The sequence below is a fragment of the Siniperca chuatsi genome, linkage group LG12 (genome assembly GCF_020085105.1).
Source record: "Siniperca chuatsi isolate FFG_IHB_CAS linkage group LG12, ASM2008510v1, whole genome shotgun sequence".
In the NCBI taxonomy this organism is placed as follows: domain Eukaryota; kingdom Metazoa; phylum Chordata; class Actinopteri; order Centrarchiformes; family Sinipercidae; genus Siniperca; species Siniperca chuatsi.
This window is the reverse complement of record NC_058053.1, coordinates 6,859,624-6,882,031: the sequence shown is the minus strand read 5'-3', so window position 1 is coordinate 6,882,031 and position 22,408 is coordinate 6,859,624. Positions and strand designations below refer to the sequence as shown.

The 22,408-nt window shown below is 39.5% G+C and overlaps 1 protein-coding gene across 10 annotated transcripts in view; it reads left to right on the top strand.

Annotated features, from left to right (window-relative positions):
* Positions 1-22,408, top strand: part of adarb1b (adenosine deaminase RNA specific B1b) — a 118,570-nt gene that overhangs the window by 41,635 nt on the left and 54,527 nt on the right. For 4 of the 10 annotated variants that reach the window (XM_044216082.1, XM_044216083.1, XM_044216079.1 and 1 more), the window contains one exon: positions 3,690-3,765. The exons of 3 other annotated variants lie outside the window; for them this stretch is intronic. The gene's annotated coding sequence lies outside the window, so the exon portion shown is untranslated. Of the gene's footprint in view, positions 1-3,689; positions 3,792-22,408 lie in introns of all 10 variants that reach the window. 3 more of the 10 variants (XM_044216075.1, XM_044216077.1, XM_044216080.1) reach the window with 1 other exon arrangement.

Genomic DNA, 22,408 nt, shown 5'->3' with positions numbered 1-22,408 from the left:
ACCATGCACACTTATTCTTAGCACTGGCTGTACAATTCACATTCACACAGCCACTCACATTTCTAGCTTTCAGCTATTGGCCATAGCTCCATTGGATTGACTAGATGTTAATTTTTCAAAGATACCTCTGCAGCAGCATTTTGAGTAAGTGAGAGTGAGTCATTCGCTTCTACCTCACAAATTTCCCCAATCTGTGACTTCCATCCTAATTCCTTACTTCAGTTTTCAGAAGTGAAGGCTTTTTGGCAGCCAACAGGCTCAAAAAGCCATCAGCTGTCACACCATCTGCATAATGATGCTGAAGCATGTTGACGTTTGTTGCAGTCATCTATCACCATCACAGCATCATCTGGCCCGACAGTTTCACCTGCTGAAATATGTCAGACTTTTCAAAGATAATTAAAACATAATGTCACTAATTTAGGCACAGTCTTTATGTAGTTTGCAGTTTATTGATTGATTGAAGTATACAATGTCAAATTCGGTAGCATCTTTCAGAGAGATTTAAAAGCAGAACAAACTGGAGCCGATAAGTAATATAGTAGATAAAATAAATAACATTTAAAGGGTGATCACTCTAAGAAATACGTCTAAACAGTGAATAATAACTGCCAGTGGCACTGGAAGGTCACTGAAAAAAGGTCATGTAAAATTAAAGGATGTTTACGCTTGCCAACTTACACTGTCATTCATCATTAATTGTAATTGAAGGCTGGTTTTTGTTTACTTGTGCGCTCCACAATTCACTTGATAGCTCAATAACACTGTCTGTAAAAGGGGGTTGATTGCTGGTGTACCCAGAGTATAATAGGATACCATAAACATCTCTGACTGAGATTGGGTTTGAATTAATTTTCTCAACCTTACAGAAAAATAGACGAGAGGCTTAACCATAGTTTGAACTGAGAATGCAGATGATTTGAGGATGTATAATGAACCCAATAATGAACCAATATCTTATTGGTAGCAACAGCAGCCCTCCTTAACTAACTAAAAGAGAGAAACACACATCATTGAACACTGTTTGGGGTTTCTGCCTCTGAGAAATGTGATGTCAGAAATGCAACTGAATTTTTTCTCCCTCTCTGGAAACAGGGTTAATTGCACTGTGATGAAAGTTTGGATTAGCTTAGGGCAGGCTCCATTAACAGCAGTTGGCACTTGGAAAATGGTTTTGTCTTCAGGTTTCACAAATTAAGAATCGGCATGACGTGCAAAGCTCATTTAAGAATCAGCAACCTAAGCATTTTGTTCCTGCTTCATTAACATTAAATTGCTTAGCAGTTATTGTCTTTAATGTATCACGATTGACATCTGTCACCGTGTTTGGTTGCTCATGTGAAACTGCAGCGGTAGTTACTAAGAATGCAGAGTCTGTGCAAAAACCCCTTAATCAGGAGCTGCATTCAATAGAATTTGCAGCTGCTAAGAATTTTTTAACAGACTTAGCATCACAGTGAAACCGACGACTGAGGATGAACCACATAATGCAGATTCTCTGCTACTGCTGGGGGGAAGCAACGGTCAGCTCTGGGAAGTTATTCCCCTCCATTTCAGCAAAATAGTGCGTCTTGATGCAGTGTTATGATGAGATTTCACCTTGTTACAGTATTGTGTTTCTTTATAGACATCCTCATGGTTTAAGAGCAAGCAACCTTCAACTGTCACCACTAGCCCTCAGATTGTTTTCCCTCTGCTCTGGATAGTTCATGGAGAAGGCAAGACAGAATCTCCAGAGCAAATAATAGTTGTGGCTGAATGTTCTTAAACTCAAATTGATGTATTCACTACTGCTAAATAAGCAGTAGTTGTGTCCTTAGAGACTAGGTTGCATAAGTGCTAGCGCAGCCTGTCCTCCTCTTCTGTTGCATTACTTGGTCACAAAACATAAGAGAGAGAAAACACAAGGTGAGTCATAGCAACTCACAGCTGACTTATGTAACAAATCTTACACTGTATTAACAAAAAACAACCAAAACTCTTGTACATACTGTACGTAGATGTTCCACTCGCTGACTTCTTGTTAATCTTTTGACAGCACACCATTGCTGCATTTAGCTGACATCAAGCAATACAACTGGAAAATGGTGATACAAAATGAAGTAATTTCAAAGCTGGTGTATGCAGTGTAGGGTTAGTAAAGCCTGTGTCAAGGGCATTTCTCATTTATTGGTATTTTGCATTCACAGAATCCTTCCAAGGCCATTAATGTAAAAAAAGTGATTTTTAGGCTTGTATTCAGTAGGTATAACATGAAGCTTCTGGCAGGGGTGGTGTTTGAATTTATGTTTTATAAGAATGTATTGAGTTGTGCCATTGGTATGGAAACAGTACTCACCTACAGTATTTAGACATTTAGGGCTAATATGACTGATATAACCTAAGCTGTGTGTACTGTATGCTTACATACAACATACATAAGCCATATATGCATAGTAACATGCACAGGCACATGTTTCATGGCAAAATATGTAAATTGAGGCTAACTTTGAGGAAGGTGACTCCTGTGCAAGAAATCCTTGTGGCAGCTCAGAGAGGTGTAGAGCACCTTGGTGGATGCCTTGAATACAGATGATGGAGAGAGACACGCACAGATATCCACAGTACATCGGAGGATGCAGTAGAAGGACAGCATCTTTTTTTCCAACCAAGTTGCCCATATGCCCAAGCAGATACCATATGGTCTGCACCGCTCACCATACTAGGCTTTTTTTTTTTTTTTTTTTTTTTTTAAGGGACAAGCCAACTCTTTTCAGCCTGGAACTGCTCTGTTAGAGTATAAGGTATTAAGCTTAAAGAATCAAATTTATTTACATGATCTTCCATAATGATTATCCATCATTAAATGTGCTACTGATGCAACGCTTGTGATGCCTGAACTTATATCTTTTGCTCTTTTCTCTGTTTGTCACTGTTGAAAGGCAGTGGCTGGTTGGGCAGTGTGAGACAAGTAACTTGATTATAATTTATTTAGAAGCCTGCAACTCAGGTTCAGTCCAAAACCTAAACCTTGCCGGTGTCACCTCCATTTTGTGTTTTTAAGATAACCCTCTGTCCTTGTGCTAATGTGATTGGACAATGGGGCAACATCTCGTCCCTTTTCCAACGTCTCTGTGGATGTCTTGGCTGCGCACTGCCACTCTGTTTTAAGTGCTGTTTTGTTGTGCTATTGCTGTGGTTGGTGCTGGTTAGAGTCAAGTTGCCCGGGGCAGGGTCAGGAGGGTGTTGGCAAGCAGTTTCTTATGTCGTGGTGATCCGTGACGTTCTACCATCTGCCTGCAGAGATTCTTGGCCTTGTTTCTTTTCATTGCTGCTTTGGGCTGAATGTGCGGCATTTCCTCAAAAAAGTCAAATGTCAGCTCCTTTTAAGAAATCATACACCCTGTGCATGACACAGGTCAAGCCTTAATTCAGCACTACAATTAAAAGCAGGGTGTTCCTGTTGACTGGGTACAGAGGATTCACTGCAGGATCACTCTAAGCCAGACTCCTGTTAATTAATTAAATATTTTTTGTTGGCATATTTGAAAAAAGAAGAAAGAAGTTTATTTTATTAATATTTAGCTATTATTTAATATTTATTTTTAAGATATTAACATAGTGACCGTATACTGTATGATCTAGTCTAGAATACTTTATGTATAGAGCCACATCACACATATCATAATGATCTACTTTTTTTCCTGCAGTTGTGGTGTGTGGCATTTGTGGACGGGGAAGGACTGGCAAATAAAACAGCATTCCCCTTGACTACGCAGTGGAACGGTGAGTTCAGAACTGGGATATTTCAGGTAATTAGCTGGCACTCATACATACTGTGACTTACAGGGGCAACAGTGACCAAGTGAGAGTATGACCAAACATGAGATGAGTACTATAAGAGAACAAAGCAAATTTGGCATTGTGTGCAAGTTGCAGTGTGCTGACTACATGACTCTTTCAACCCTGGAGTAACTGGAGTTACCGATGAGGCCAAATGAGGAGTCACGTTACCAATCATTCAGAAATGAAGACGGTTCATATTCAGTACGAGGCAGAGTTCATAAACAGCGGTGTAACTCATACACGCACCTGATGCAAACTCACATCACCCCTAGTGTTCACCTTTACATAGAAGTGAATATATGCAGTTTTTGCTCTATTTTTCTTCCTTTTGCTCTTTAAAGACTTTGAGGAGTACAATTCATATCTCTGCTCCAGTGTGGCTATTTTTAGAATGGCTCAAATATCAGGGGATCCTGGACTCTTCCCTCTCTTTTTGTCTCTCTTTGCCTGTCTCCTCCACTTACCCCCATTTGATTGAATCTTAAAACCCTTGCTCTGTTGTGTAAGGATGATTAATTATAGGGCATGGAAATACATTTATGTACAGTATGTACCCATGTCCCTTTGATCTTCATCTTGGGTGAATGAGTCACCGTCCACAACATGAAGGGACAGATTACTCATCACTGGAAGTACTACTTGGCCTGTGAAAATGGTTGTATAATATCCTCTGTGACTCTAGAGGAGCTTTCTAAAGTCTGAAAACAATAACCCTGATGATGTCATAGTGATGTCATATCTCGGTTTGGGCTTGAGATTTTAAAATTTTAACTGAAAGCTTTTGTTAAACTGTGATTGGAGAGCTTGAAAGACGTCGGTGTTGATCAGGTAGGGAGGGTATAACGAAAGACGCTATGAAGTTGCATCATGGGAAATGGCGAATCTAGTGTTTTTGGAGCTTGAGCTAGGGACTAAAAGTCAGGATGTCTTGGCCTCCTTTGCATCAATTTTGACCATTCTTTTAAAATTTTGTCTCTCGCAGGTCTGTCAGCTTTATTGAAGTGCAATAGTAAATCTCTTGCATACCTATTCACATGATTGTCTTTTTTTTGGTTAAACCCTTTAAAGATGGGGTGTGCGATTCTAATCCAATACACGTCTTTTTGTCAAATTCAGTGAATATCTGCTCACGGTCCGCTAGCTGTCCGTTCAGTGTGTGCGCTGAAAATAACACAGTACACAGTACACAGCCCTGGCTCTGTAAATGGGAAATAAACAAAGTGGCTCGGACCGGGCCACACAACAGTATTCTAGCCATTCCAGCCATGATTTGTGTGTCGGGTAACGCGAAATGACTTGCCCACGGACATTCAGCTTACTTTCTAGTTTGCCAATATTTGCTGTTGTTTTGATGTTAGCTATAGTAGCAGGAGAGTTGTGAGTATCGCTGTCTCGTCCTCTCTGGCTGTTAGCTTCACAGCAGCAACTGTACAACCTAGCTAACGTTAGTTATATAACTTGCTGTGTTGTTTTGCGCTCTATATCATGGTATTTGTCATTGTATTGGATTTCTCCAGAATTGCATACCCCACCTTTAAGTGACATGGAGCAGTTATTGTTCGCAGAGAGGCAGGGACAGCTCAGGCACTGGTGGTGTTATTGACAAGAGGAGAAATTTACCGCCCTCCTTGCACTCCTCTTAAATAGTCTATTTTCCTGCTGGGTGCTAGGGGGAAGGAACTGTCAGGTAGAGAAGGACGTCTGCCTTGAAAAGATTCTGATAACCACAGGTTGCTACATGGGGGCTGTGCCCAGTGGCGCTCAGGTAATAGCACCATGCTGTCATTGTAAAGACTTATTTCTCCCATGGCAAAGGTGGAGAAAACGTACAGAAAGGCATAAAACAATGTTGTCAGCGCTGCCTGTCTCTGTATCATACTGGCTCCGTCATCCTCCACTCCTGTGGAGCAGACACTCTTAAACCACGGACACCGTGACCAGCATTAGCTTCTGTATCAGCCCCAAACACACATACACACACAACACATATTTTGCATTTGGCAATTTAAGCACATATTAGCCGCCCTAGGGTTTGTGGTCGAGGTGGGGGCCTTGTAACTGACTATAGGAAGCATTTCAAGTGTAACCTCATAGCTTGCAATGATTTTTCCTCCTTTGAAGTGCTCGTGTTGAAACTTGGTGGCCCCCTAATATCATATTTGGTATTATTTATCGCACCCCTACACCAGCTGGCTCCTTCTTGTTGGAACTCCAAGAGTTTTTATCCAGTCTTGTTTTAAATTATGATAGAATTGTTCTTTGTGGTGATTTTAATATTCATGTTGCTCTTCTAATGCCCTTGCTGCTGATTTTTTAAACATCACTAACTCTTTTAACTTACAACAACATGTGTCTGGCCAAACTCATTCCCGTGGCCACACCTTAGACCTAATCTTTAGTCTGGGCATGAAAACTCCATCTGTGGAAACTAGGGACATGTGTGTATCTGATCACCTATGCATTATTTTTTAACAGTGAATTACAGGCTGCTATTACTGAATTATCCCGCTCTACATACACACGTGTCCTTAATGAGCATAGTGCCTCCAAATTCTGTACTTTGTTCAATTCTCCTGGCAATGTGTTTCCCGATTCCTCCAACACCAACGATTTGGTTGATTCTTTTAACTACCTGTGTTCTTCAACCTTAGATCTCATAGCTCCTCTGAAAAATAGACCAAACTCAAGGACTAGAAAACAGCCATGGTTAAATAACAGTATTCAAAGCTGTAAAAGGAAATGCAGAAGAGCAGAACGCAGATGGAAAAAATTAGGTCTCCGGGTCTACTTTGTAGCTATGAAAGAGTTATTCCTCCTTTATAATAGGAAGGTGAAGGATGCAAGAACATGTCATTTCTCTGCACTTATTTCTGCCCATCAGCACAACCCCAGATTCCTATTTAAGACTGTGGATCAGTTAGTTAACCCAGCATCTTCTTGTGCCCCTGCTGATTGTGATGCTGATTGTGAATAGTTTCTTTTGCATTTTGCTGGTAAGGTGGAGTTAATAAGATCTGATATCACCCCCAATTCTGCCTTCTTAGATGTGCATCATCCGCTCAAGGATTCTTTGAGCAATTTTTCTGCTGTTACTCTGCCTGAACTCACAGACATCATGTCTCTTATGAGAGTATCCTCCAGCACTCTGGACAAAATCCCAAGGTTTTTATTGGAAATTATGGATTGTATTGCGCCCCTTTTGCTAATTATTTTTAACAGCTTGCTGTCTACTGGCTGCGTCCCAGATGACTTTAAAACTGCTTGTGTCCAGCCAGTCCTAAAAAAACCTGGGCTTGATCCCACCCTCCTGGATAACTATCGCCCAATCTCCAAACTGCCTTTTATTTAGAAGATTCTCAAAAAACTTCTTGCTGCTGTGGAAAACAATAATACCTTTGAAAAGTTCTAATCTGGCTTTCATCAACACCACAGCACTGAGACAGCCCTTCTCAAAGTCACTACTGAACTATTAATGAATGTAGACACAGGCATATGTTCAATTCTTGTGCTGCTGGATTTAAGTGCTGCTTTTGACACTATTGATCATGGCATTCTTTTAGATATACTGAGGCACTGGGTGGGCATATCTGGCACTGCACTAGACTGATTCTCATCTTATCTGTCCAATAGGAAATTCTGTGTCAGCATTAATAACTTCATGTCATCCTTTTCCCATATCAAGTATGGTGTGCCTCAAGGTTCAATTCTGGGACCAATATTGTTTTCCTTATTCATGTTCTCCTTGGGTGATGTCATCCGCAGACATGGTATTTCTTTTCATTGTTATGCGGATGACACACAGTTGTACCTCTCTGTCAAGCCCACTGACCTTAGTACGCTGAGTTCTCTGCAGGACTGTCTGTCTGACATAAAAAAATGGATGTCAATAACTTTTCTACAGCTCAACTCAAATAAAACTGAAATCCTTGTTATTGGGCCCCAACATATCACTAAACAAATACTGCCATCTGCTGGTAACCTGTCACAACATATCAAGCCTGTTAGAAATCTTGATGTCCTGTTTGATAGCAATTTATGTTTTGAGCAACATATCACTAAGCTTGTCCAATCATGTTTTTGTTACCTCAGAAACATTGCAAATCGGATCTATTTTAAGTGATGCAGAAACTGTTGTACATGCTTTTATCTCCTCATGCCTCGATTATTGTAACAGCCTGTACTCTAGTCTTAATCAAAAAACTCTGAAACGACTTCAGACTGTATAGAACTCAGCTGCTATGCTTTTAACCAGGACCAAGATGTACGATCACATCACACCTGTTTTAGCCTCTTTACATTGGCTCCCTGTTTGTTTTAGGATTGATTTTAAGATCTTATTGATTACTTTTAAGGCTCTTCATGACCTAGCTCCAGACTATATTTTAGACCATGTAATCCCTTATGAACCTTCACTTAGTTTGAGATCTTCGGGCAGGGGTCTTCTGTCTGTTCCTGAGTCCAGGATGAAAGCTAAGGGGGACAGAGCTTTTGATATCAGAGCCCCGAGGCTCTGGAACAACTTGCCCAAAGAAATTAGGTTGTCTGAGTCAGTGTCTTCGTTTAAGTCTCTTCTCAAAACATTGTTATTTTATTGCTTTTGTGTATTTTATGTATTTCTTTATATTTCATCATTCACTGTGGTATTTTATTTCTCTTGTTGTGAAGCACTTTGTACTTTGTTTTGCCAAACCTGCTACTAATTTCCATCATATAATTATATATTAAGTTAAGTTATAATGCTGAATTTTTAGCCAATGTCCTGTCCTCTGTGTGTGCTGACATTTGTGTGTGTTTATGGCAGCAACATTCCTGTAGCCTGTGTGGTTAGAAACACAACCCGTGGCGTCCTGCCCTCCTGCTTCCACCTCCCCACCATTATTGTAATGAATATTTAGTGCAGTGTTGGCAAGAAAAAGAAAAAAAAAGTCAAATTTTTTCACATTTTAGGTTGGAGAGCATTTGGCAAAGTGCTATTATGAATACCTGGACCAGCTAGGAAAATCTGGAGAGGAAAACTGAGAAACGGCTTCCCAATACCTCAACAATTTCTGTGGTACTTTTGAGCATTTAGAGCATCCACTTTATAAATCCACTGTAAAATAGCTATTGTTAATGTTTGCATACCTAAGTACATTTTGCTTGTATTCAATGTTGCCAGTTACATTGGTGGCTATGATGCATCATATGTTACAGTGTCAGGTCCTCACTGAGTGATGGTAGATGAGAGATGTGTGCAATAATTTTTTTACTTGTTGCTGCTACAAAGGTGGCTGCCTTCGATGATTTAACACTCATACCGGCAGCAATATTTCATCGGTGTCATGAGCACACAGTTTATTTGTGCGTCTAAGCAGTGCACCAATGAAATGGGAACTGCTGGAATGGTGACCTTTGGTCCTACAGCTGGAGCTTATAATTCAGGATTGTGTGTTGTCATAAAAAGAGCTGCGTTATGTATAAAACTGAGAGGTCTGCTATGTGGCTGGACAACTAAGAATCATGATTTAAATTTACTTTGCCATCTATCTCTTTACTTTTTCCCTGTTTGAAAACACACACATTGACTTAAACACACACACACACGCAGACATGGAAACACATGCACACACACTGTATTTAGTGTATGTGTAGCTACACATATTCTGAACCTATCACCAAGGATTTATGCTCAATCAGCAGCAACCAGGGGCATTGCAAACATTTTAATGTCAGTATCTCACTTTAGTTCAAGCATTTCTTTTTAAAATACTGCACCAGAGAAATCCTCAGCTTACATATTTAATGCCTCGGCTGACCCTCTGGACAGTAATGTGGAGGTTCTGTTAAAATTTTGATAGTAAACCTGCTGGGCTGACCCACATTAGTGAAGGACCATGTGCTCCCCACATTGCTTAGGATTCTGTTACTGAAGCATTTGAGTTCCAGCCCCCTCAAATGATTAAAAGAATAATTTTCATTAAAAACTGATATCGCCCTCTGCTTCATAATTTTCTAAAAAATATTTGCCAATTAAAGATTACCTGCAATTAATGTCCCACACCAGGGGTTTCTAAAGTTATACACTTTGGGCCCCCCTCAGACAAAATGGCGCTTGTATTTGTTTGCATTTTTAGCAAATTGGCACCATTAAAAGTATGCTGAATTAGCTATTAGCAGTTCCTGTTTGCAGTGTACCCATAGATGGACAGCTATCACTGGATTACTTTGATACAGACGAAAAATTAAGAGATAATGGTATCCTTGGAAAGTGTAAGTCACACTGAATCTTACAATACGTGTACTGTATCATGTCTGTGTGTTTAGTTGTGACTCTGAAGGGGAGCACCATTTTTGATGCAAATTGAGGCAAGCAGACGCTAAGGGTTTTAAAGTACTGTACCTTATTTCATCCATGAGCTGTGTGTACTACGATAACTAACGTTATTTCCAGAACACCGGCATGCAGATGCCCCTTTCACTCCCTCCATGCCATGCCTTAATTTGACGTCTGTTCAAAAGTTGCTTCTAACATCTATCCTCTTCTCATATTCTCATCCTCATTAATCATTTCCTTCTAATGTTGCTTTTGGAAAGCTGCTGATTTTGACTATTTTCTCTTTTCATTAGACCACAGTCATGTGGTCTAATGTGAAAATCAACATCAGCATTCTAAAATATCTTAAAATAAGTATTACGTTACGTTTTAATAGAATTATGTTACTTTATTTTGGCATCACTTTCTTGAGATGCACCAACACCATATGTTCTGTATGATCCAGTAGCCGGAGTGCTTCATAACACTGTATCACACTGATTAGCGTGTATTTATATTTGAAGAATCCATCTGGAGAATACCTGCTTTCTTTCACGCTCTGCACCCACACTCTGTTGATCTATTTCTCACTTTCTCTCACAGTTCTTTTTTACCCTCATTAGCTGTCATACAAAAGTACATCGTACATGTACACTGGTTTCCATCCGTCCGACTCCATCCAGGAGACGGACAGATCCGGTATCAAAGCACCACATTTGTTTTGGAACCTGGAAGTGGAAGCAGTGACCAGATGCGAAAACAATGTAGTCATAGCAGAGGCTGCTATCACTGATAGGGTAGCTTTGACCCAGCAGAGTGAGCCTGCTTACTGTCTCAGTGACATCTGTTTTACACTGTACAAACTACTGATGGCACTTGGTGCATCTGGAACAGTGATTAAACTTCATATTACTATGATGGCAGGGTTGTGTTTACGTATCTTTGCTGTAACATCAGTTCTGTTTACTTCTTAGATAAATGATGGCCCAAGGTATTATTATTTGTTGCTGACATGTTGTGTACATAGTCAGTATGAGTATGATTATACATTTGTGGCATTTTGATTATGTGACTAGCAGAGTGTCCAATAGAGCCTGACTGATACTGGATTTCTGAGGCCCATACCAATGGCAATATTTTTGGGATAAAGCGGCCAATATTTATTTTTTAACTTGAACAAAGAACATAACCAACATTTTTTAATAATATCCCTTAAGTTTGATTATTAAAGAAATGACTGTTCGCTAAACCCCTCCTCCAAACAGCAATTGTCTGATCATAGCTGAACGACTGTAACTAGGCAAAGCAGGCCTGTTAAGCTCTGAATATCTCCACATAGAGAGATTCTGGTTATATAAAGAGTTTGGAGGGTGGTGCTTTTTTTTATCACATTTTCAAAAACACAACTGCAGTAAAAGCACGTGCAGAACTTACAGCAAAAGTGCAAGCAATTGATTAAATAGTATGTTTATAAACCTTTAGCATTCCTGACTAACAAACTTACTACAGGAGTAATGCTAATGTAGTACTTACAAGACTAGATTATATCAGTAGATAACTACTTTGCATTATTTTGTGGGGTTACCGGTTATGATAGAGTGACCGTTATTACTGTAAACTACATATGTGTAGTGCAAGAATGGAAAGCTTGACAGCAGTAGCAGCAGTAATTAAGGGGGGCGGGGCATAGCGAACTGTCAATTATGGACAAGATAAATACTGAGCAGGACATTTACAGTTGAAAAATCAATTTGCCAGTGCTCTCTGGTGGACAAACTATATAATGGAGACACTGTTTCTAAATTACCTCAAACATATCTTTGCCATTACTGCAAAACTTTGGCTGTACTGCATATTTTTTCAGCAGACGTACATGCTCATACCAAAATATCCATATCAGCAAATATGTGAGAAGCTAAAATTGACCGATATCAGCCAGTTGTAGACTAATGAATGCTGATGTATCAGTGGGACATTATTGAGCGTGTCGGTTTCAGGAGTTGCTTTCTTCTTTTATTCTGTTATCAATAATTTAAGGTGATCAACTTTATAGTTTTGAACCAGTAGTAACTACAGCTATTATTTCAATGCATCAGATACATATTTAATGAACATTTAGGTAAATATAAGTATTGGATCGGGCAGAATTAAAGGACTCGGATCGGGGCCAAAAAAACTTGATCGGCACATGCCTAAAACATAGTATTCTTTTCTTTAGCTGGTGAAGACTTGAGCTGCTCTATATTACAATGATAAACACGCACACATTCATACACATACATTCACATAGTGTCTTTCAACAGAACGTGTTGTTGCCAACTAACACCAGCTTGGCAAGATGATTACAGATGAGTCTACCTCAGATCAGCCCATCTGATCTGACACCCAATTCACACATTAATTACACACAGGCGCACAGATAAAACAATGCAGTGCTACTTATGGAAGCACCCCACATTAATAAAAATCCATCATGCATGTCTATATTAGTTATCCGTCGTTACAAGCATTATTGTCAGGGGATGAATTCAAGTCTAGACAAAAAGACTCTACTCAGAACACAGAGAGATGTGTGCGCACAGAGCTACACAGACACGTTTGAAAAAAATGCACTGAAATTCATATACAGTCACTGAATAATAGCAAACAGACCATATAACACAGTGAGAAATATCTTATTACCTTTCTACAGATAAAATAGACCATTTCTGTCAGGCTCATCACTGTCAGATTGGCATCAATTCTACTTTAGACTTGTGTGTAAAAAACAAAATGAATAGAGATATTCACTTGCATTTAGTGTTTGCCTCCACTTGACACGGTGTCCTGAAATCTAATATAAAGGACAAAACATGAGAAAGAAACAGACAAGCTACTGGAGAAGTTTGCATTGTACGTCGCTTAAAATCCAAACTTAGAACAGCAAGCCTTTGTTTGATTCAGTGTTTTTTCTTTTATATCAACCTTTACATTTGTAGAAATAGTTTATTATCATTTTTTGGGTCTACAACTAGACACGAAGCATAGATAGGAATAAAATATGACTGATATATGCCTGAAATACAGTCTTTTTCTTTCTATAATACTGGGAAGTTCTGGTAGTTGAAGCAAATAAAAACTCAGGTTTCCAGTGGACAGTGAACACAGAAATACACAAAACACAAATTTGCACAAAGCCCAGCCAAACATTGGTCGGTGACTACATAGTTTTAACTGTAGTCACTGTGGTACTGTAAGTAGCCAACCTTCCTTCCTTGCATGTTGCATTCGATTCTAATAATATAAACATTGTTAAATTAATAAAAGCAATTTAGCAGCCGCAATGGCCTGCAGACAACAGAGATAGCTGTATTTACACACATGCTTGTACTTTGCCCCACTAATCATACCGAGTCAAATCAGATTGTTTTGGTCTAAACCAATTTTCCTTACAACTTCACCGCTGTCGCCGCCATTACTGAAACCCCCTTAAAGCCTAGCAGGACAGAGAGGCTGTGATTTGATCTTCCTCACCTTGATCAGATTACACACTGGAATTAGTATAATTACAGCTGTTGCTGATTAATGGGCAAGCTATAATTAGCACTCTGGATATAGGGGACTGTGAGTGTGTGTGTGTGTGTGTGTGTGTGTGATGAAGAAAGAATGGTTGTGCATTTGTTGATGTGTATGTGTGTACAACTTTGTACATGTGCATTCTCATGTTCATATGTGTATGTAAACAATAGTGTGTAAAAGCAATAGAGAAGTAGTTCAATTGGTTTTAAAGTGGAATTGGCTCAGGCCTAAAAAAATAATGATACTGAAGTCATTATCACTACAATCTTCAGAGAATCAGTGTGTGAACATCAGAAAAGAAACAGAGCACAGTGTACACATCAGAGTGAAAGAGCTGGGAAACCCAGCACATATATTTAGGACTAAGCTTTCATTAATGTGCAATTATTTCATTGTTAATCTTATTAACCTTTCAGGCCTACCTACTGAATCTATCATTATTCATTACAATCAGCAATCAGCTGTGCACATGGAGATTGCCGTCTCTTGCATAGCGCTATATTTTATATCTCAATTCAACTTCTATAGACAATAGTTTATTTATTGAGCACATTAAATACCCAATGGGAATTTAAAGTTCTGTACATAGCACATACAAGTATTACATGAGAAATACAGCATTAAAACTCAAATTGAAAATACAGAAACAAATAGACAAAAGTTCAAAAGTAAAGTGGATAATGCTGGTGACATTCAGTCAAGGGTAGAGAAGAATATAATATTTTCAACCTTGCTTTTTCAAGTTAGTCAGACTCTGGGAAATCTTCAGGAAGTTTTAATAAGCTATGTGGTGCATAAAAAACAAAATGCTGCTTCTCCATGTTTATTTTGGACTCTGGGAACAGTTAGCAGAAAGCTACCAGATGACCTGAGAGGCCAGCGGGGTTCATATGGTAAAAACACAGTCAGAGATGTAGTTTGGTCAAAGACAGCTGTTAACATGCAGTAGTATTTTAAACTCTAGTCTATGAAAGCAGTGGAAAGCAATGCAGAAACTTGACAACTGGTGTGTTGTGTTTAGTTGTTGTTTTTTGGGTTTTTTTAGGACCCAAGCAACAACATTCTGAATATACTGAAGTTTTTTGGGAGACCTGAGAAATAGCCCAACCAGCTGGAAATAGAAGCATGGACATGTTATTATTTATGTCACACTTGGACATGACTATTGTTATCCAGGACCAAGAAGTACGACCAGATCATACCTGTTTTAGCCTCTTTACATTGGCTCCCTGTTGGTTTTAGGATTGATTTTAAGATCTTGTTGATTACTTTTAAGGCTCTTCATGGCCTGGCCCCAGATTATATTTTAGACCTTGTAATCCCTCATGAACTTTCACGTAGTTTGAGATCTTCAGGCAGGGGTCTCCTGTCTGTTCCTGAGACCAGGATGAAAACTAAGGGGGACAGAGCTTTTGCTATCAGGGCACCGAGGCTCTGGAACAACTTGCCCGAAGAAATTAGGTTGTCTGAGTCAGTGTCTTCTTTTAAGTCTCTTTTCAAAACACATTTTTATCTGAAAGCACATCCTGAATTTACTTGAACTGACTGTTTATTTTACTGTTTATTTTATTGCTTTTGTGTATTTTATTTCTTTATATCTGTCTCTCTCTCATTCACTGTGGTGTTTTATTTCTCTTGTTGTGAAGCACTTTGTACTTTGTTTTGATAAGTGCTCTATAAATAAAGTTTTATTATTTTATTATTATTTATTGTGATTTCTGCTATGTTTTTAAGATGATGGTCAGCAAACTTAATTATTGCAGAAAGGATCTATGAAACTATAGTGTAGTAAGTGACAGAGCGTGGCAAATGTGTGTCGTCTGCATAAGTATAATTGGTCATTTTAAAAATCATTACCATAGAAGCAATATTAGTAATAAATACTGCATATAAACATAAACATAAACAGCCACATTATAAAAGCAGCTTGACGGGAAGGGACAGGGTTTTACACATGATTAAACGTGTGTATTTCACTGCATGTACAAGCAAGTACAGATTTTCCACCTTGCACTGTTCCTTTTATATTTCACTGTTTTGCCAAATGTCTGCATTATTGTTGGTTGTTGGATGGATCGGGGGTTGTCACTTGAGTTTGATGACTTGCTCATCCTTGTAGCAGTTTGTGGATGATTGATTCTGAGATGGGAATAAGTATTTCCATTGCTGCGTGACACCGTCTGCATGCAAATCTTACACACAGTGTCATCAAGATTTGCTGGCTGTCACTTGTTATTTGCTACAAACCTACATTGCTGCTCAATGGCAGCAGTTGCATTCTCTTGAGTGACCAACTTCTTTGCATCTTTTTATCTGTCTCTAACCTGAAGAGGAGAGGTCATGTGACAGTAGGGTGGGTTTTAGAAAATATTTTGCAACCATGGATGATGACAGATTTTGAGATTTCCACTTTACACTTAAATGAATCACTGACTATCCCCTGCCTCACTGAGGGAGCAGTCAATACCAACAAGATGGAAAGTATGGAGCTGCTCTCAGAGTAGCAGAGGAAGGGGAGAAAGGGAGCGATAAGAGACTGAACTGCAGGATTTCAAATATTAATAGAGATGAAGTGTATATCGGACATTGTGCATGCATGAGCTATTTGTGTGCACTCCAGGTTTAACTTAGCACCCCCTACCGCCACACAGCAAACCTCTCAGTCAGAGAGCAAGGGTAGCCAAGCAGAATGGAAGAGCAGGCAAATGGACAGGATGGCTAAAATAGATAACGCAGATGCTACAGCTACCTCGGTGGCAGGGCTGTAGTGGTGAACCCTACTTTATCTAAACTTCTCTGTCGCGTTCCCAAAAGACCTGTGACGTATCAGAGACGGACCTATCCCTCTGTACTATCTTGAAAACAGTCCCAAATGTAACACGATCTATGTGAGTATATGGTCTATATTATAGCTTAATGTTTGAAATATAAAATAACAAATTTTGTGTTACTGCATTTGCAATTATTTTCAGTAAATTAATCTTAGACTTGCTACAGCTTGTCTAGACACTGTTAATTGTACAAGTCAAAGCTAAAATCGAAAAAACTTAAGCCTCATATCAGAGCTCATAGTTAACTACTTAGCTCTTGGTCTTTTATTCAACACATAATTATTTGATGCTGCGTGTTACCGATAATGTCACATGTTCACCCGCCTACAGTAATGCTAATGCATTAGTCAGTTCCATGAACTCCAGCCAATGCTTGTGCTAGCTTAAGCATAGAGAATTTGCCTGTGACAATTACAGGATAATGTGGTAAAATGAAGTGTAACAGTAGCACAAGTAGGGAAGAATCATGAGGTCCCAAACTGACTTCAGTAATGTTTTTTAGCCACCTTAGATTTAGATTGGCGGGGAAAATCCCAACCTAACACCATGACAGATTGTTTTCCAGAGGTGATGTTAAAACATACAGTGCCTGAAACCACATGATTCACTGTCCCCCACTGTCATTCTCTCCCTTTCTCTCTCACACAGGCACACACTGCCTACTGCAAAAATTCACCTTTAGACTTGCAATGTTTGAAACTTTATTAACTAAAACACAACCATAGTGAATGCTAACAAGCACAGATGCATTACGGGTGCTAAAAGAAAACATACAAGTTCTACAGATCCATCTGTAGTTATTTCTAAAGATCAATTTGTTGTTTCAGTAGTCTGCGTAGGGACTATTACGAGTGCATGCTTGTGTGTGTATTTTATTGGATCCATTCAGTGAATAACATTTGTGATCTGTAGTGATGTTGTTTTCTCCCTGCAGCAGTGGGCACTTTCAACATGACTGCGTCATGGCATGAGTTTGCTGTCACATTTTTCTGAAATGATCTCCATTATGTAAGAACTGAAATAAGTGGAATATCTATGCCAAATCGACATACTGCTACACACACGCACACCCATATTTCTAAATGTTCCAGCTGGTTGGCTGGCTCTGTAGTCAGAGCCATACTGCTTAGACAAGACGGTTACCAATATGTCATGTTTTTAATAGCAAAGTTCATTATTATTCATTATTATAGGATTACTGTGGATAGGAGAAAGAGTAGGTGAGTTCAGTGGTGAGCCTCAGTTTTCACATTTTGTCATTTTGTAAAGACTGTGTTGTGTTGATGGTGGCATATTCTTTCTTTGATTGCTGTTACCACAGTTAGGTACCCTGAATCATCCTATGTACACAGGTATATTGTGTTCTTCCTTACAATGATCAGTGGGGATGTGAAAACAAAAAATATGTATATGTTGGACATCAATATTTCAGTGCACACACAACATGGCAGCTCTTGACAGTGTGACCATGTTGGTGTTAAGCTTCAAGCTGTTCACCTATTCTGCCATAGCAAGGTTTATTCAAGCCTGTGAAGTGTGCTGATAAAATTAGCACAGCAAATTAGCACTGATGAGTCACTCATGAGCTTTGTATATTTTGGCAGAACATGGGTTGTTGTGGGCTGCTTTGCTTGTTCAGGTCTTCTATTTACTGGAAAGCAAATGCTGTAAACAAAGAAAATATATGTGTGAAATTTCAGTTTGTTTTCATGATGAAGAGAAGGTTTTTGGTCATGATTAGGTTTTTGCAGCTTTCAACTTGCTGACTTCTCCTGTAGAAACATGATGATTTTTTTCAGCTGCTGCTAAGATGGGTTTTTTTGTTGTTGTTGTTGTTGTTTTTGGTAAAGCCAATTTCAATTTCCAATTTATATAATACAGCGGAGTAGCTCTGAATTACGAAAATATAGCCAGCTTTACTGTTTTGGTTTCCCTAAATGTTTTGTATTGTGTCCGTGGAGACAGGAATGTCTGGAATTGCTGTTGCATGAGGGTTTGGACAGGATTTCAAACAACAGTAGCACTTTAGAGGCATGCTGCATCTACAAAGTGTCACTGAAACAGAGGCAAACACAGTAGAACAGCTATTTTGTTGCTCAAAGCAGCTCTGCTCACTTTGCAGGCTGCGGTTATCATTCATTGAAACTGCCTCCTGCAGTTTATTTGTTCGTGTCGCTCCGCACTTGCAGTGCTGCGCATTAGGAAAATGTTCAGGGTTTTTTTTAACAGAGCACTTTGGGGCAGATTTGACAAGCCGTTTTACCCGGAGCCGGATGGGTTACAATAAACAAAGGATCAAGATGAGTCAGACTTTATGTAGCAGTTACAGTACCATTAAATAATGCCTTGATCAGCCCGAATATTGCTATTGCAGATTGGCTGAAGACGCCTATTATTATCACTTTTATCCAAATTTCAAACTCTGGACAATGGAGCAGATCATCCCTCAGAGGAAACACCAAATTATTGAAGAACATTTATTTTTTCTGCGAGAGATGCCTAACATTTGTCTGTTTTTATTTAGTAATAACAGATTGGCAGAGCATGCCTACTTTACTTTGCCACTATAGTTTTTTTGCTCACTTTAAAACACATGTTCTGTACAGTACTGCATGTCGTGATGTAGTTTAATGCCAAGCCATTTGTGACTGCTCAGTCAATATATGAAAAATTGATGTGGTAGAACGACAAATGGCCTGTTCTTGAATGTTGCATGCAGGAAATGACAGAAATTTGCTGGCATGTTTTAGTGCTCTTCTAAGCAGTCAGATGACGTTATGTACCGTTGGTTGACTGTTGACATAAACATGATCATAATACATGTATAACGGCAGAGTTGATCGTCTACCCCTCACTGGGAAGGTTTTTGTGGACTAAGTGCATTCCTCCTTTCTTTCGGTGGAGGGAATCACCTCTCTGCTCCCTCCAAACACTGTGGATATGACTGCATCTTCTTTTGTTCTCTCCCTCCTGCCCCCATTTTTGTATCTCCCCCAGGCCAGCGCTGGTGTGTTTTTTGTCTGAGTGTTACTCTGTCTTGTATGGAGTGAACATCATTACCTTAGTGTCTCTTTGGGTGAAAGAGGAATGAATCGAGAGAGGCTGAAAACAAGTTGGTATCACCGCTCTGGAGTAAGCCATTATCAATAAGGCTAAAGCTATGTTACGGATGGGTGCCATCAAAGGCCCTGGGTGAGCAGGAACAAGAACCACAACAACAAAAAGCAGCCTTGGCAGCCACCGACCTCATTGGCTGTTGTATCATGTCAAAAATGCTGCTACCAACAGTCTGTTGGCCCCTGCTTGCTTTTGCCACAGCCCACCTTTTAGATGTGAGTTTGTCCTATTATGTCATTTCATTTTAACTCTGCTACATACAGTACTCCTCTCTCTCACTCTATTGTAATTACAAGCACCATTTGTGTGTGGTAATATCAACAGTGTATCATGCCCACTCTTCTGGCCTGAGGACATTTATGCTACAAATCATGCCTTGTTCAGCTGGTCAGCATTTTAACTACACTTTTTTATATCTCTTTCCCCCCGTGTCTCTTTTTCTATTGTGTCATAATTGCAGCATGAGTGTGACCCATTCCCATGTTAGGAAACTAGTTATATAAACATGGCCTTGAGCATTTTACCACACCAGTGCCAGCCTGTGACTAGCCCCACACAGTGTACAGTGTGAACACACCGTGCAGCCTCTACGTCAGTTTTCATTTGGGATTTAGAGTATATGTTAATGAATGAGTGCACACAAAATGCAAAAAAGATTAATGCAAGAGTGAATGTTGCTTTATGCAGATCTTCTGCAGCCTCTATAAGCGACTGGCAAAGCCTGTGAGTGCTTTGAGAGTGAACCAGTATCTGGAACAAAGCTTTGTTTTTTGCCTCAGTAAAGGTGAATCTGACCATCACACAAAAATGTGACCCAGAAGGTCAAGGCTAGCTAAAAAAGAAGTGTGTGTGTGTGTGTGTGTGTGTGTGTGTGTGTGTGTGTGTGTGTGTGTGTGTGTGTGTGTGTGTGTGTGTGTCAGGAGAGAACAGAACAGTGTGTCATTGAAGTCCACTCAAGTTCAATGACAGCAAATGTACCCATAATGCTTTGTAACACATCAGAGAGCGTCTCTCAGGGTTCCAAATTACCTCTCACATCTGCTGCTCCTCTGTGCCAGGAATACCGTGACACCACACACACACACACACACACACACACACACACACACACACACACACACGAGCACCAAAAGCCAAGAGATGGCCTGTTTGAATTGATTAGACTGTCATAAGTGAAGTGATGATGTGCTTAAATAGAGATGATAAAGGAAGTTTTTCTAACTGATTGTTCTGTCAATCCAGTCAATCTGGTTTGCATGCAGATTGGGCTAAAATTACGACACGTCATTGAAATCAGTATCATGTGCACTGTGAAAAGTAGCAAAAGCACAATGCAAACTGAAAGATGAAGAGAGACAAGATATTTGACAAATATACAGTATATTAGTATATAAACTCAGAAACACCCAACTGAAATAATTAAACATCAATAACCAGAAGTCATGTAACATGATATGAAATGCCAGGCCAGATCACTTTATATTTTGACTAGAGGAGAAGGCAAAGGATTGAGCATAAGTGAGCTCAGAAACGTACTTGGTGCTGTCCAGGAGACAGTTTGCATTTTTAATTTTAATATGTTGTTTCCTGTCAGTGGCGAAGCGTCCATGCCTGACAAAAGAATTTGGAGCAAATGAGACGAATCTCCAGAGACACTGTTAAGAAGGGTGAACTTTTCCATTGCGGCTCTAATGTAGCTTTTAAGGTGCAATTTGCAGGTTTCAAAACATTCATTTGCTGTTTGTATTGAGCAGGCTCCACTAAAGATGATAGATCGGGTTTCAGTGTGGATTTGTTGAAGTGAATTCAAGAAACACATCAGTAAAAATGTAAACATTATGGCAGTTCATATTTTTTCAAAGCAGTCGAGCCTTTTTCTTACAGCAGTGGTACCCAAACTTCTTCTGTCAGGTCCTAATTTTGCAGATTTTTAATCTCTCCCATGTCCCAACATACAGACATTAACGCACACATATAATTTGCTGCAACTTCCTACATAGAATGAATTTGCAATTTGCAAAATATTTATAAGTATGTTTTCTTTAGTGTATAATCAACTGAAAATAAGAATTGTTGTGTTTTCATTACCTTTAGAATGAGCCCTTTATAGCTACATAGAGAGCAGGTCCCCTTCCACGGAGGCCGCCATGTTGCATCGCCATGTTTCTACAGTAGCCCAGAACGGACAGTTTTTTGTGAGTTTCGCGGCCACCGTAGTTTCTTCTACACGCTTGGTAGGGGAGGGTGAGGCGAACGGTATTCAAATGGTTGCAATCTGCAATTTCACTGCCAGATGCCACTAAACATGAAACATTTCATGGAGAAAGATATAGGCATCACACAGCAAAGCCAAATGAGTAAAATCTTAAAGCTGTCATCTGGTAACTAAATTGATTAGTTTGATAATCACCAGCTGAACATACACTTTACACAAAGCAGTCTAAATTGAGCCTCATCATGTTTACTTGTATTTGTTTTTGTACCTGTTGTGTTTGAAGCAGTCTGGGTTCATCATCTTTTCTTTTATTTAGACCTTTCACAAACTTCTCCCTGCTGTGCTTCAGTGTAGTACCCAGCCATCCATATTACCATGTACCAGCATCTATATTAAAGGTACCCTACAGAGTTTCTGATCACTAGTAGAGTTAAGGAGCAATGTACATGTACGCACATGCAGGCGGGTGATGTAATACGTATGCAGGTTTTATGCTATTCTGCTTACTGACAGTTGGTGGTGGCAACACTGAAACATAGTAATGCACCAACAAAGGCAGGGAAGAAGCCT